The following is a 13,554-nucleotide window of genomic DNA, read 5'->3' as shown; positions in this document are numbered from 1 at the left end:
CCCCCTCACCATACTCAACAGCACTGTCTGCGGTGGAGACCTTCAGGTTTCTGGGGGTACATCCCAAGTCTCTGAGGCCCAATCCCAATGTCCCCCCTTACGGACTTTGAGGCACGCTCCCGCGAAGTCCGTGAGGGTTTAGGGCTGTCCCACTGTCAAATCATCAAGTGTTTGAGGCTCTCTCGCAGACATTTTGAGCCCTTTATGAGCCCTTACCGTAAATCAGCATAGGATGCTGACTTAGCCTAAGGCAGAGGTAGCCAACACGGTGCCCGCGGGCACCCTGTCCCCGCAGGGACCACGTGAGTCGCCCGCGAGACATGTTCTAAAAATAGCACCATTGGAGCTCCGTCTAAAATTGTAGTTGCTGTTCTTTTTTTAATCAAAAACGCTTGCATTAGTGTAGATTTTAAAATGACAATATTTCTTGTCATAAGAGAGTTGGGTACCCGGAGGCGCACGGCGGACAGCCAGGAAGAGGCCGCCGCACTAGGTTTTCAGGTTCCGAATCGCGGGCGCTTCCCGTTGGCGCCAGACGCGCGCCGCGAGCGCACCCCGTCGTCAGGTCTGTAAATCCTCGGAACAGGCCGCGGGGCAACAACTCAGGGGTGGCGGGGGTAGAGGCGAGGCAACGCAATCCGACCGAAAAGGCCCAGACTAGAGGTTTGAACGCGGGCGCCCGAAGACGCTCGCGCGCCTCGGAGGGTTGGATCCCCCGCTCCGCTATAGACGAGACTAGTTACTAGTTTCTTCGTGGAGAAAAAGGTACCGTTGGAAAAGCTGGTGTCGGTGACAACAGACGGGGCTCCCGTGATGAGGGGCCGGCATGCGGCTTCATTGCGCAATGCAAAGGTGACCCAGACTTCCCAAAATGTCTACATTACCACTGGATCATTCACCAGCAGGCGCTATGTGCAAAAGTAACCGGCTTTGATCATGTGATGATACAAAAATATCAGAGATGTGATACCTCTGACTTTCAAATGTTGAAACAGATTAACAGAAATAAAAGTTGCATGTTTAAATATGTATGTATAGCTATAGCATCATTGTTGTGGAAATCATTCTTAATAATTATTGTGAGGAATAATTAACTGACATGTGATCAAACAGTCTCTTCACATATATTATTATTATTAAAAGGTGATCTGTGCAACTTTGTTTTTCAGGAAGTTTGTATCAAAAAAGTAGCCCTTTGTACTACGGTACCCTTGAAGTAGCTCTCAGTTTAAAAAAGGTTGGTGACCCCTGGCCTAAGGGAATTACCCAATGTGCAATGTGACGTTAAACACGGGGTAACCAGTGGACGCATGAAGACGTTAAAAAAAGGTAAACAAAGAGGATGGATCACGTGTTCATCCTGTCTTATTACATTTACTCAGAAACATTAAGGGTTGAAGATGGAACAAAAAATAAACATGAAATCAGAAGATATTTATTTATTTATTCAACAAATATTTGATTTTGTCGTTGAAGCTGTTTTGAGAAAAATGAGTAAATAGATTATAATAAGTTACCTCTCATCTTGTGAGGAAAGAGCCTGGAAGACGTTCAAATCAGGAAGTACAAAGTATAAAATATATACCCACAATTATACATCATATCTTTTGTCGTTTTCATGATAACGTGATATGTTGCAGCAAAGTGCTGTCCCATTCATATTTACACCATCTCAAGCCCTCACAGTCTCTCACACTCACCCACTTACCAGATGACGTCAGTAAGTCCTTGAGGGTTCAGGGGGTACTTCTCAAGTCTCTTAATTGTCGTTTCCTCGCTCCTCGATCCTCGTTTGAACCGGAAGTTGTTCTGCTCCGCCATATTGACGGCCGTCCCAAAGCTCTTATTTATCTCGGAGGAGCGAGAATCGAGGAGAGAAGAGGGATCTACGAGGAGCCATGAGCGAGGACGCATGAGAACAGCCTTCCAGGAAGTGTTTTAACGGCCGACACGCCCCCTCATTGTTCATCAGTTATGTGATCGGACTGATAAGATTTTTTTCAACATGTAAACAGTGAAGACGGATCGCAGATTAAACTCTAGTTTATATTTGATTAGTTTTCTGATTCACCGTCTGGTTTAAATAAATGTTCATTGTAGACTGACAACAAAAGGACCACAAACAACTTTCTACATTTATTAGAAATATTTGTCTTTTCATTTCCATCAATAACTTTTATTATGGATACAATTTAAGTCAGAGAGAGCTGGAGAGACAAAACACTTTTTACATCATTTATCATCATTTCATTCAGTCACGTGAGGCTGATTAATCCTGAGTGTCGGGTTTGATGAATTTTATCATTTAAGTTTAACCTGAAACATGGAGCCTAATAAATTAATTCCAGTATTTAAGAGAAACCATAATCATATTCTGGGTTAATTAATAATGACGTCACAATCAGAATTTCAAAACGTACAGATGCAAATAATTCATAAATAAGACAAACGCATTCTGATGGTAGAAATCAATCCTGCGCTTATAAACAGAACACAACACAGTTTGTTAAAGAGGTAACAGACTACAGAGAGAAAACACCTCTACAGTGATGATTACTGTGTGTCTTTATTAGTTATTAGTATTATTAGTTACTATTATTAAGTACAGTGATGATTACTGTGTGTCTTTATTAGTTATTAGTATAATTAGTTACTATTATTAAGTACAGTGATGATGACTGTGTGTCTTTATTAGTTATTAGTATTATTAGTTACTATTATTAAGTACAGTGATGATTACTGTGTGTCTTTATTAGTTATTAGTATAATTAGTTACTATTATTAAGTACAGTGATGATTACTGTGTGTCTTTATTAGCTATTAGTATTATTAGTTACTATTATTAAGTACAGTGATGATTACTGTGTGTCTTTATTAGTTATTAGTATTATTAGTTACTATTATTAAGTACAGTGATGATTACTGTGTGTCTTTATTAGTTATTAGTATAATTAGTTACTATTATTAAGTACAGTGATGATTACTGTGTGTCTTTATTAGTTATTAGTATTATTAGTTACTATTAAGTACAGTGATGATTACTGTGTGTCTTTATTAGCTATTAGTATTATTAGTTACTATTATTAAGTACAGTGATGATTACTGTGTGTCTTTATTAGTTATTAGTATAATTAGTTACTATTATTAAGTACAGTGATGATTACTGTGTGTCTTTATTAGTTATTAGTATTATTAGTTACTATTATTAAGTACAGTGATGATTACTGTGTGTCTTTATTAGCTATTAGTATTATTAGTTACTATTATTAAGTACAGTGATGATTACTGTGTGTCTTTATTAGTTATTAGTATTATTAGTTACTATTATTAAGTACAGTGATGATTACTGTGTGTCTTTATTAGCTATTAGTATTATTAGTTACTATTATTAAGTACAGTGATGATTACTGTGTGTCTTTATTAGTTATTAGTATAATTAGTTACTATTATTAAGTACAGTGATGATTACTGTGTGTCTTTATTAGTTATTAGTATTATTAGTTACTATTAAGTACAGTGATGATTACTGTGTGTCTTTATTAGCTATTAGTATTATTAGTTACTATTATTAAGTACAGTGATGATTACTGTGTGTCTTTATTAGTTATTAGTATAATTAGTTACTATTATTAAGTACAGTGATGATTACTGTGTGTCTTTATTAGTTATTAGTATTATTAGTTACTATTATTAAGTACTGTGATGATTACTGTGTGTCTTTATTAGTTATTAGTATAATTAGTTACTATTATTAAGTACAGTGATGATTACTGTGTGTCTTTATTAGTTATTAGTATTATTAGTTACTATTATTAAGTACAGTGATGATTACTGTGTGTCTTTATTAGTTATTAGTATAATTAGTTAATATTATTAAGTACTGTGATTACTGTGTGTCTTTATTAGTTATTAGTATTATTAGTTACTATTATTAAGTACAGTGATGATTACTGTGTGTCTTTATTAGTTATTAGTATTATTAGTTACTATTATTAAGTACAGTGATGATTACTGTGTCTTTATTAGTTATTAGTATAATTAGTTACTATTATTAAGTACAGTGATGATTACTGTGTGTCTTTATTAGTTATTAGTATTATTAGTTACTATTATTAAGTACTGTGATTACTGTGTGTCTTTATTAGTTATTAGTATAATTAGTTACTATTATTAAGTACAGTGATGATTACTGTGTGTCTTGATTAGTTATTAGTATTATTAGTTACTATTATTAAGTACTGTGATTACTGTGTGTCTTTATTAGTTATTAGTATAATTAGTTACTATTATTAAGTACAGTGATGATTACTGTGTGTCTTTATTAGTTATTAGTATTATTAGTTACTATTATTAAGTACAGTGATGATTACTGTGTGTCTTTATTAGTTATTAGTATTATTAGTTACTATTATTAAGTACAGTGATGATTACTGTGTCTTTATTAGTTATTAGTATAATTAGTTACTATTATTAAGTACAGTGATGATTACTGTGTGTCTTTATTAGTTATTAGTATTATTAGTTACTATTATTAAGTACTGTGATTACTGTGTGTCTTTATTAGTTATTAGTATAATTAGTTACTATTATTAAGTACAGTGATGATTACTGTGTGTCTTGATTAGTTATTAGTATTATTAGTTACTATTATTAAGTACTGTGATTACTGTGTGTCTTTATTAGTTATTAGTATAATTAGTTACTATTATTAAGTACAGTGATGATTACTGTGTGTCTTTATTAGTTATTAGTATTATTAGTTACTATTATTAAGTACAGTGATGATTACTGTGTGTCTTTATTAGTTATTAGTATTATTAGTTACTATTATTAAGTACAGTGATGATTACTGTGTGTCTTTATTAGTTATTAGTATTATTAGTTACTATTATTAAGTACAGTGATGATTACTGTGTGTCTTTATTAGTTATTAGTATAATTAGTTACTATTATTAAGTACAGTGATGATTACTGTGTGTCTTTATTAGTTATTAGTATTATTAGTTACTATTATTAAGTACAGTGATGATTACTGTGTGTCTTTATTAGTTATTAGTATAATTAGTTACTATTATTAAGTACAGTGATGATTACTGTGTGTCTTTATTAGTTATTAGTATAATTAGTTACTATTATTAAGTACAGTGATGATTACTGTGTGTCTTTATTAGTTATTAGTATTATTAGTTACTATTATTAAGTACTGTGATTACTGTGTGTCTTTATTAGTTATTAGTATAATTAGTTACTATTATTAAGTACAGTGATGATTACTGTGTGTCTTTATTAGTTATTAGTATAATTAGTTACTATTATTAAGTACAGTGATGATTACTGTGTGTCTTTATTAGTTATTAGTATTATTAGTTACTATTATTAAGTACTGTGATTACTGTGTGTCTTTATTAGTTATTAGTATTATTAGTTACTATTATTAAGTACAGTGATGATTACTGTGTGTCTTTATTAGTTATTAGTATTATTAGTTACTATTATTAAGTACAGTGATGATTACTGTGTGTCTTTATTAGTTATTAGTATTATTAGTTACTATTATTAAGTACAGTGATCATGTGAACAGACACAAACTTATCAAAAGTCTCTCCAGCTGTTAAAGCCGACTGACAGCTGATCCAGCTGTGATCAGCTGATCCTCCATCATCAGAAATTATCTTTATGCTCATATAGATTCTTCGATATATATTTATATTGTACATAGTAGTTAAATGTTTATGCTTAGTTTCTCTGTTCTACTTTGTTGTCTTTAATGTCATTGTTTTTATATTTTTCTTGTTTATTTGTATATTCTCTGTATGTACGATGAGAGCAATGTGAAAACCGGAGCCAGATTCCATGTATGCGTATGACCAATAAAGCTGATTCTGATTCTGTCATAAGGTGTCCCCTGTTGATACGAATTGTTTGCTTTGTCCGGTCTTGGGAATGATGAAAGGGGAATGCAAAAGATATTGAATAATGTCAGCGGAGGAAGTAACTATTTACCGATTGGGCAAGTTGTAAAAAGAATTAAACACGTTGTTTTCCCCAGAACTGATGATGGAAGTAGCTAAGGAGCGCTCTGCTCTCTGTTGAGAGTGCACAGTACCGATCGGGTGCTTGCTAAAAAAGTTTTGAAGTTGGGTGGCGTTAGTGGATGTGGGCGAAACTCCGGATTAATTTACTGAAAATGAACTTCAGTCTTTGTTGTTATTTGATAACCACCAATAAATAACTGAACAAAATTGTTTCGGGGCAAGTAAAAGTTCACTATTTGACAAGTAGATTTTTGAACCCCCTTGCAAGCAAAAAAAAAAACCCAGCATTGAACCGTTAAGTTAGTGTTTAAACATTTGTTTTGTTGTATATGACGGCATCCCCAATGTGTCTGCGTGAGGAAAGGACAAGGCAAGAATTACCTGCTGCTTGATTAATTCATTTTTATTTTTAATTATTAAAATATTCCTGCAAATGCTAGAGGTTGAGTTCAAGTTCCGTAATTGTTTTATTTAAGTTCACAATTATTCTATAAATGCTACTTTAACAGCCACCTAACAGGCTTGCAGGTGATTTATTTTCATGAATAAAAACGTTCTTAATGGTTTAAATGCAGACGATTGTGACGTATGTCCGATAAAATCGAAGACAACATAACCACTTCTGCTCTAGCTGGTCAAAAGTAAAAGTAATCATGATGCAGAATGGCCCATTTCAAAATAATGTATGTTATATTGATGGATTGTTATTATTGATGCATTACATTAATATTGCAGCTGGTTTCGGTGTGGCACATTTGAAATACATAAATTAAATTACTGTGATTACACAGAGAGCAGAGTCACAGTAGACTTACAGCAGCATACAACTACAAACATAAGCTTGTATGATGGAAATGGGGAGAGAAAGAAGTCCAGGACCTTAAGAGGCCACATCCTGCTGCCAACGTCAAAGACTGTTATTACAACATGAAAAAACATAACTGTTAATAATGTCTAATGTTGACACTGAAAAGGTCTGAAAGAAACAAGACAAATATGAACCAAATAACTACATTTCTTACACATCGTTTGACTCATAACGTTTGCACTATCGCTAGCTTTGGTCATTTCACCAACATGTACCAACATTACGCGTCCCGATTTCCTGATACCGGCATTCGGTGAGGTGTGTGAAGACTCTGATGTGATGGTAGAGCCTCATTCAGCATAAATCATTTGGGATTTGAGGAGCACTGTGGGACCAGAGAGTTGGTTATACCGGGACAGAGAGACTGAGTGGACCGGTTATACCGGGACAGAGAGACTAATTGGACTGTTTATAGTGGGACAAAGAGACTAAGTGGACTGGTTATACCGGGACAGAGAGACTAAGTGGACTGGTTATACCGGGACAGAGAGACTAAGTGGACTGTTTATAGTGGGACAAAGAGACTAAGTGGGCTGGTTATAGTGGGACAGAGAGACTGAGTGGACTGGTTATACCGGGACAGATAGACTAAGTGGACTGGTTATACCGGGACAGAGAGACTAAGTGGACTGTTTATAGTGGGACAAAGAGACTAAGTGGGCTGGTTATAGTGGGACAGAGAGACTGAGTGGACTGGTTATACCGGGACAGAGAGACTGAGTGGACTGGTTGTACCGGGACAGAGAGACTAAGTGGACTGGTTATAGTGGGACAGAGAGACTAAGTGGACTGGTTATAGTGGGACAAAGAGAGACTAAGTGGGCTGGTTATAGTGGGACATAGAGACTAAGTGGACTGGTTATACTGGGACAGAGAGACTAAGTGGACTGGTTATAGTGGGACAAAGAGACTAAGTGGGCTGGTTATAGTGGGACAGAGAGACTAAGTGGACTGGTTATAGTGGGACAAAGAGACTAAGTGGACTGGTTATACCGGGACAGAGAGACTGAGTGGACTGGTTGTACCGGGACAGAGAGACTAAGTGGACTGGTTATACTGGGACAGAGAGACTGAGACGGTACAGAGCTTGTGCGTTTACAGTAAAAACACTATTACATACGAAGGGTTTAGCAGGAAATAAAAGTATGTGGTCTTGTGAAGTAAAAGTATGTGTTTCAGGGTGACCTTAAAGATTCAGAGGCAGACTAATATTAATTAGGGTTCATAAATATACCTAGAAATCATCTTCTGTTGTTCCTTCTGGCTTTTTTTGTTTTGCTGATAAAGTTCATGTTTGCTCCAGAACATTACCTCATTAGTTCTTGTAAGTGTCTGCCAGCGATCATATACAATATCAGAATTTAATTTGGAAAATGGAGTGAATTTATGAATCAGAGGGGAAAAGAGGATGCTCTCCAGTGCTGCGGCACCACTTTGTGAATTAAGGCTGACAGGACAGGTGGGAGGCTCCGAATGCCAAGCGAAGTGCGTCCTGGTGTTTTTATGCGGAACGGGACCGACTATCCATCACGCACTCACCTGGTGATCTTTGGTCTTCTCTTAAAGGAGCCTGGGGCTGCATACCAACCATCTCACGTCATGAGTGCAACAGAGAATGTGAGGAAGTATGGCATCTAAAAAAAGCATCCAGGCTTTCTACGCTCTCAGTGCACTCAGTAACAGAGTGAGAGAGTCGGCCATGATGGAGGTGATGGAGCGCGAGTTCTTGCTCCCCTGGTGGGACTCCACAGCTATGAGAAGACAAAGTGTGTATTCTCTCCAGTTAATGATGGTCTCCTCACTTCTGACAAGCAAACACAGAGAGCCACATCACCAGTTCAAACAAGGGATACTACTACAGTAAGTCTGGGTTCTTTTCAACAGATTCTGTTTCATAAAATAATGACCATGGTTTTTTCATCATATAGCGCAATAGTTTCACTCCTGTGCCAAACTACTTATTTACAACTGGGTCATCTCCTTTGATGATGGGCTTCTGTCTTCATTTTCTACTTTCCCGTGGTGGGGTCATCTGCGCGTCGCTCCCTCTTTTACCCACATCTCTGCAAAATCTCTCCAGAGTAACCCTGGTGCTGGTTCTCAGGCTGAACCAGCGTAACAGCCAATCAACACAGCGTGTCCTCCCCGACAGCTCTTTCCTCGCCGCTGAGGCTGTGAACACGAGTCAGTTTGGCTGCACGTCACATTCATCGCATTTTGACGTGGGCTGCACTTATTGTGCCCTTCAAGCCCATGACATCTGCGCAGTAGTCCACTCAACACTGTGTGCTTTTGAAAGCCCTGCAGTTCAAAATAGAAGTAATGAGCAATTATTTTGTTGTTCTCGTCTTTATGAATGCCACTCAGACAGAGTGAATCCTTTAGTGGCCTCTCTTGCTGTGAAACAGGTAACCTGGCTGAGGTCCTGTTGGACATTTTCTTCTGTAACGTCATGTTTAGGGTTGGAGTATTTCTGGTAAAGTTAAAATGAAAACGTGCCTTTTTAAAGTCCCAGTGAAACGGAAGTTAAGAGCATCTTTATCCTCCGTGCTGTGAGTGTTCCCAAGTGAAACAGAATATTCGAGCTGTGTAAGGTTACAAGAGGGATTTAAATCAAATCCTTCACATTTGATTGGACCGCTAAATAGGTTGGGGGGGGGGGGGGGGGGGGGGGCTTAGAATGTAGCACAATACGGAGCTACAGACGACTGTTTGACTCTTCACCTTTCTTTTGCTTGTCACTAAAAGTTGCAGATTGATTTATGGATGATATTATTGGTTGACATTGCATGGTACTAGCTTACGTAAGTACACTTCATATTTACTTTTACAGGAAGAAAAGATGAATGGATTTTGCCGTAAATTTTATTTTGTAATTTCTTTTGCATTTATTGTTCACTGGTGCACAATATGAGCGTGGATGATATCCAAAAAGGTTAAAACAAAAAGCATTTTTCACCTCATCTCAACTTTAACAGTGGACTCATTCGAAAAGGAAATAAACACCAAAGGCAACACTAGCTGTTAGTGATGGATTGTTTCAAAGTATGCACATTTAACTGAGTTGCATCGCATTCCGTCATGTGTGCAGTCCTCTACTGCCAACACTATGCTTTCATTTACGTTTTAATTATATTACTGGAGTGACTATATTTTATATATATATTTGTTATGATATTTCAGTTAACCAGCAGATAGTAGCCTAAAGTATACAAGTACAGAGTTTAGAACTGGTTTACACTGCTAGTTGTTGCTAGCTAGCTGTTATCGTGTGGGTGTGGCTTGATTAAACATGCAAACTTGAGTTTGAATTCATCTTTTTCCACTCGTTCTTTATTGCACATTTCTTCATGAATTAGTTGTTCACTTTAAAACCTACGTTTCCTGTTTAAGGTTATATTTTTACTCGTTTCCATCTCACAGTTCTTACTTGTTTTATTTTGCTGGTCTCTCGTCTCAGATGCCTCACTTCCTGCCCTCTTGTGTTTCCCCACCTGTGTGATCACCTGCCCCGCCCGGATTAGCTCCACCTGTCCCTCCTTACCCGTCCTCCCCACGTCGGCTGCCAGTCTGTCGCAGCTCTGCACGCTCAATGCTCCGGCCCTTTTCTCCCCAATGACTGAGCCCAGCGGTTTTGGACACCTCTGCCTGTTTGCGGACTGAACTTCTGTGTACCAGTTAAGACCTTCCGCTCTAGTTGAATCTATTGAGGGTCTAATGCAGGGGTCACCAACCTTTTTTAAACTGAGAGCTACTTCAAGGGTACCGAGTAGTACAAAGGGCTACTTTTTTGATACAAACTTCCTGAATAACAAAGTTGCACAGATCACCTTTTAATATTAATAATATATGTGAAGAAACTGTTTGATCACATGTCAGTTAATTATTCCTCACAATAATTATTAAGAATGATTTCCACAACAATGATGCTATAGCTACACATATATATTTAAACATGCAACTTTTATTTCTGTTAATCTGTTTCAACATTTGAAAGTCAGAGGTATCACATCTCTGATATTTTTGTATCATCACATGATTAAAGCCGGTTACTTTTGCACATAGCGCCTGCTGGTGAATGATCCAGTGGTAATGTAGACATTTTGGGAAGTCTGGGTCACCTTTGCATTGCGCATGCCGGCTGCATGCCGGCCCCTCATCACGGGAGCCCCGTCTGTTATCACCGACACCAGCTTTTCCAACGGTACCTTTTTCTCCACGAAGAAACTAGTAAACAGTCTCGTCTATATCCGAGCGGGGGATCCAACCCTCCGAGGCGCGCGAGCGTCTTCGGGCGCCCGCGTTCAAACCTCTAGTCTGGGCCTTTTCGGTCGGATTGCGTTGCCTCGCCTCTACCTCCGCCACCCCTGAGTTGTTGCCCCGCGGCCTGTTCCGAGGATTTACAGACCTGACGACGGGGTGCGCTCGCGGCGCGCGTCTGGCGCCAACGGGAAGCGCCCGCGATTCGGAACCTGAAAACCTAGTGCGGCGGCCTCGTCCTGGCTGTCCGCCGTGCGCCTCCGGGTACCCAACTCTCTTATGACAAGAAATATTGTCATTTTAAAATCTACACTAATGCAAGCGTTTTTGATTAAAAAAGAACAGCAACTACAATTTTAGACGGAGCTCCAATGGTGCTATTTTTAGAACATGTCTCGCGGGCGACTCACGTGGTCCCTGCGGGCGACAGGGTGCCCGCAGGGCACCGTGTTGGCTACTTCTGTCTAATGAGTTCACTGCCTGTCGGCACCAGAGTGGAGCACAGCCCACGTTGTCGGCTCAACTTTTCAAACATGAATTAACTTGCCATAGATGTCTTAACTCACTACACGGCCCTCTTCTTACCGTATGTAATGTATTTGACAAATTCATGGATTTATTTGACAAATTTAAGGATTATCTCTGCTTTTGATTTTAAAAAAAGAAGCTAAATTTCAATCTGCATTAATACAACAGGAGTAGATAACCCCTATACTGTATTTTCATTTTATTTCTGTTATTTCCCTTTAAATTCCCGTCGATTACCTTGAAAAGTTCCCACCGTGAACATTGCAGGTATTAGTCCTGTTGCATTTATACGTCTTGTACATTAATTTCCAGCACTTGCAAAGAGAACGCACATCACTAATATAGGGCTTGAGCTGAAACGGGAGGGTTGAGTTTGTCTTTACTTGTGTCAAAGGGTCACTAGTGGACAGCAACTTGCAGCCAAAAGTTCTCTCCTGCTTTGTTTTTGTACAAAAATGACTTTTATTCTCCAGAATGTTCCGTAGCTGTTAGTGTCCCTGTTTTGTCCGTTTTCTCCGCTGTAAATAGATGGGTCGGTTTGAGCTAGTTTCCACCTGCATCCGTCTGTAAACCCCTTCACCAGCCTGCTTTGTGCAAGATGTTGATACTTTCATCTCGGGCGCAGAACCACCAAGGGACTCGTCCGTCGTCAGATTTACAGGGTGGTGGCAACATTTTCTTTGACCTTAGATTTGCCCCCCCGAGGGCCTCTAAGATGAGGGAAAGCTGTCCAACGTATTGATTGAAGCCCCCCAAGAGAGACGTCTTCATGTCGTGCTATTGACCCGCTCTCGCGCCCATAAGACTGCAGATGATGGAGAGAGGAGACGTTGGCTCATTTACGGAGCTCAAGGTTGGACCGGGGTTAGACGAGTTCATCCGAGGGACAAGAAAGAAGAAGAAATGATTGCTGACGACTGGTTACACGGAGCCACCGGTATCGGGGGTTAACCAGTCCTGCACTCTTACATAAAGTGTCAGTGTTCTCCGCTGAAGCTATAATTGTGCGAAAGAAAAGCTCCAGACTTTTTCCGCACGTTGAATAATGCATTTATGAGTGTGCATGAATAATGAACGGCATGCATAATTCAAAGCTGCAGTGACAACAGTTCAAACTTTTTAAACGGTACAACCTTTTTTTTAAAGCGTGGCCGTGTTTTGTCATCACATTGTCTCTTACAGTCCCCCCCCACCCCCCGCCCCGAACATGATGCTGGTGTTACGCAGAATGACCAGTCAAAGAGGAGGAGTTTCGGTCCATGCATGGTGCATCTGGATGAGTTACATCCACCATTAGCTTAGTGAGGTTAGTCAAACACTGAGGGGAGGTTTGAGAATATGAAATGAAACTGAACATCCTGAATGGACAAATGAATATATTTATTTTTTCCACTAAAATGTGCTGTATGCAGGTTTCAAGCACGGGGAAACCTGGTAAAAATAGGCGATAGACGTCTTTCCCCCCATGAGAACGTTGTGCCGTTAGGTGCCGTTGCACTAGCCTTTCTGCTCATTTGTCCTGGTGCGTCACGTTCAACCCGGAAGCAGGTTAGTAAACAGTGTTGTTGCGGTAACCTTTTCTTATAAACCTCATATTTATTCAGTATCTCTTTCAAACCAGAGTTGGTGACTGTTGGAACAGTGGAAGGTCTAACAAAGACCATATTGATTTGTTTTATTTTGTTTCAATCAAACATGTGTTTTACAATCATCCGCGAGGTCAAATTCTGTCAATGGAGTCTGGTAGCTCCCGGATTTAAGGGGCTTGTGATTCGTTGTGATTGATGGGAAAGTAAACTCATTTAGTGTCAGTCTATTTGTGCATCAAGTGTTTTATGACGATCAGCGAGGTTAAATGACTGT

The sequence above is a fragment of the Anarhichas minor genome, unplaced genomic scaffold (assembly GCF_050575085.1).
Source record: "Anarhichas minor isolate MPS153535 unplaced genomic scaffold, ASM5057508v1 ptg000040l, whole genome shotgun sequence".
Taxonomy (NCBI): Eukaryota; Metazoa; Chordata; class Actinopteri; order Perciformes; family Anarhichadidae; genus Anarhichas; species Anarhichas minor.
Note: the sequence above shows the minus strand (reverse complement) of the source record.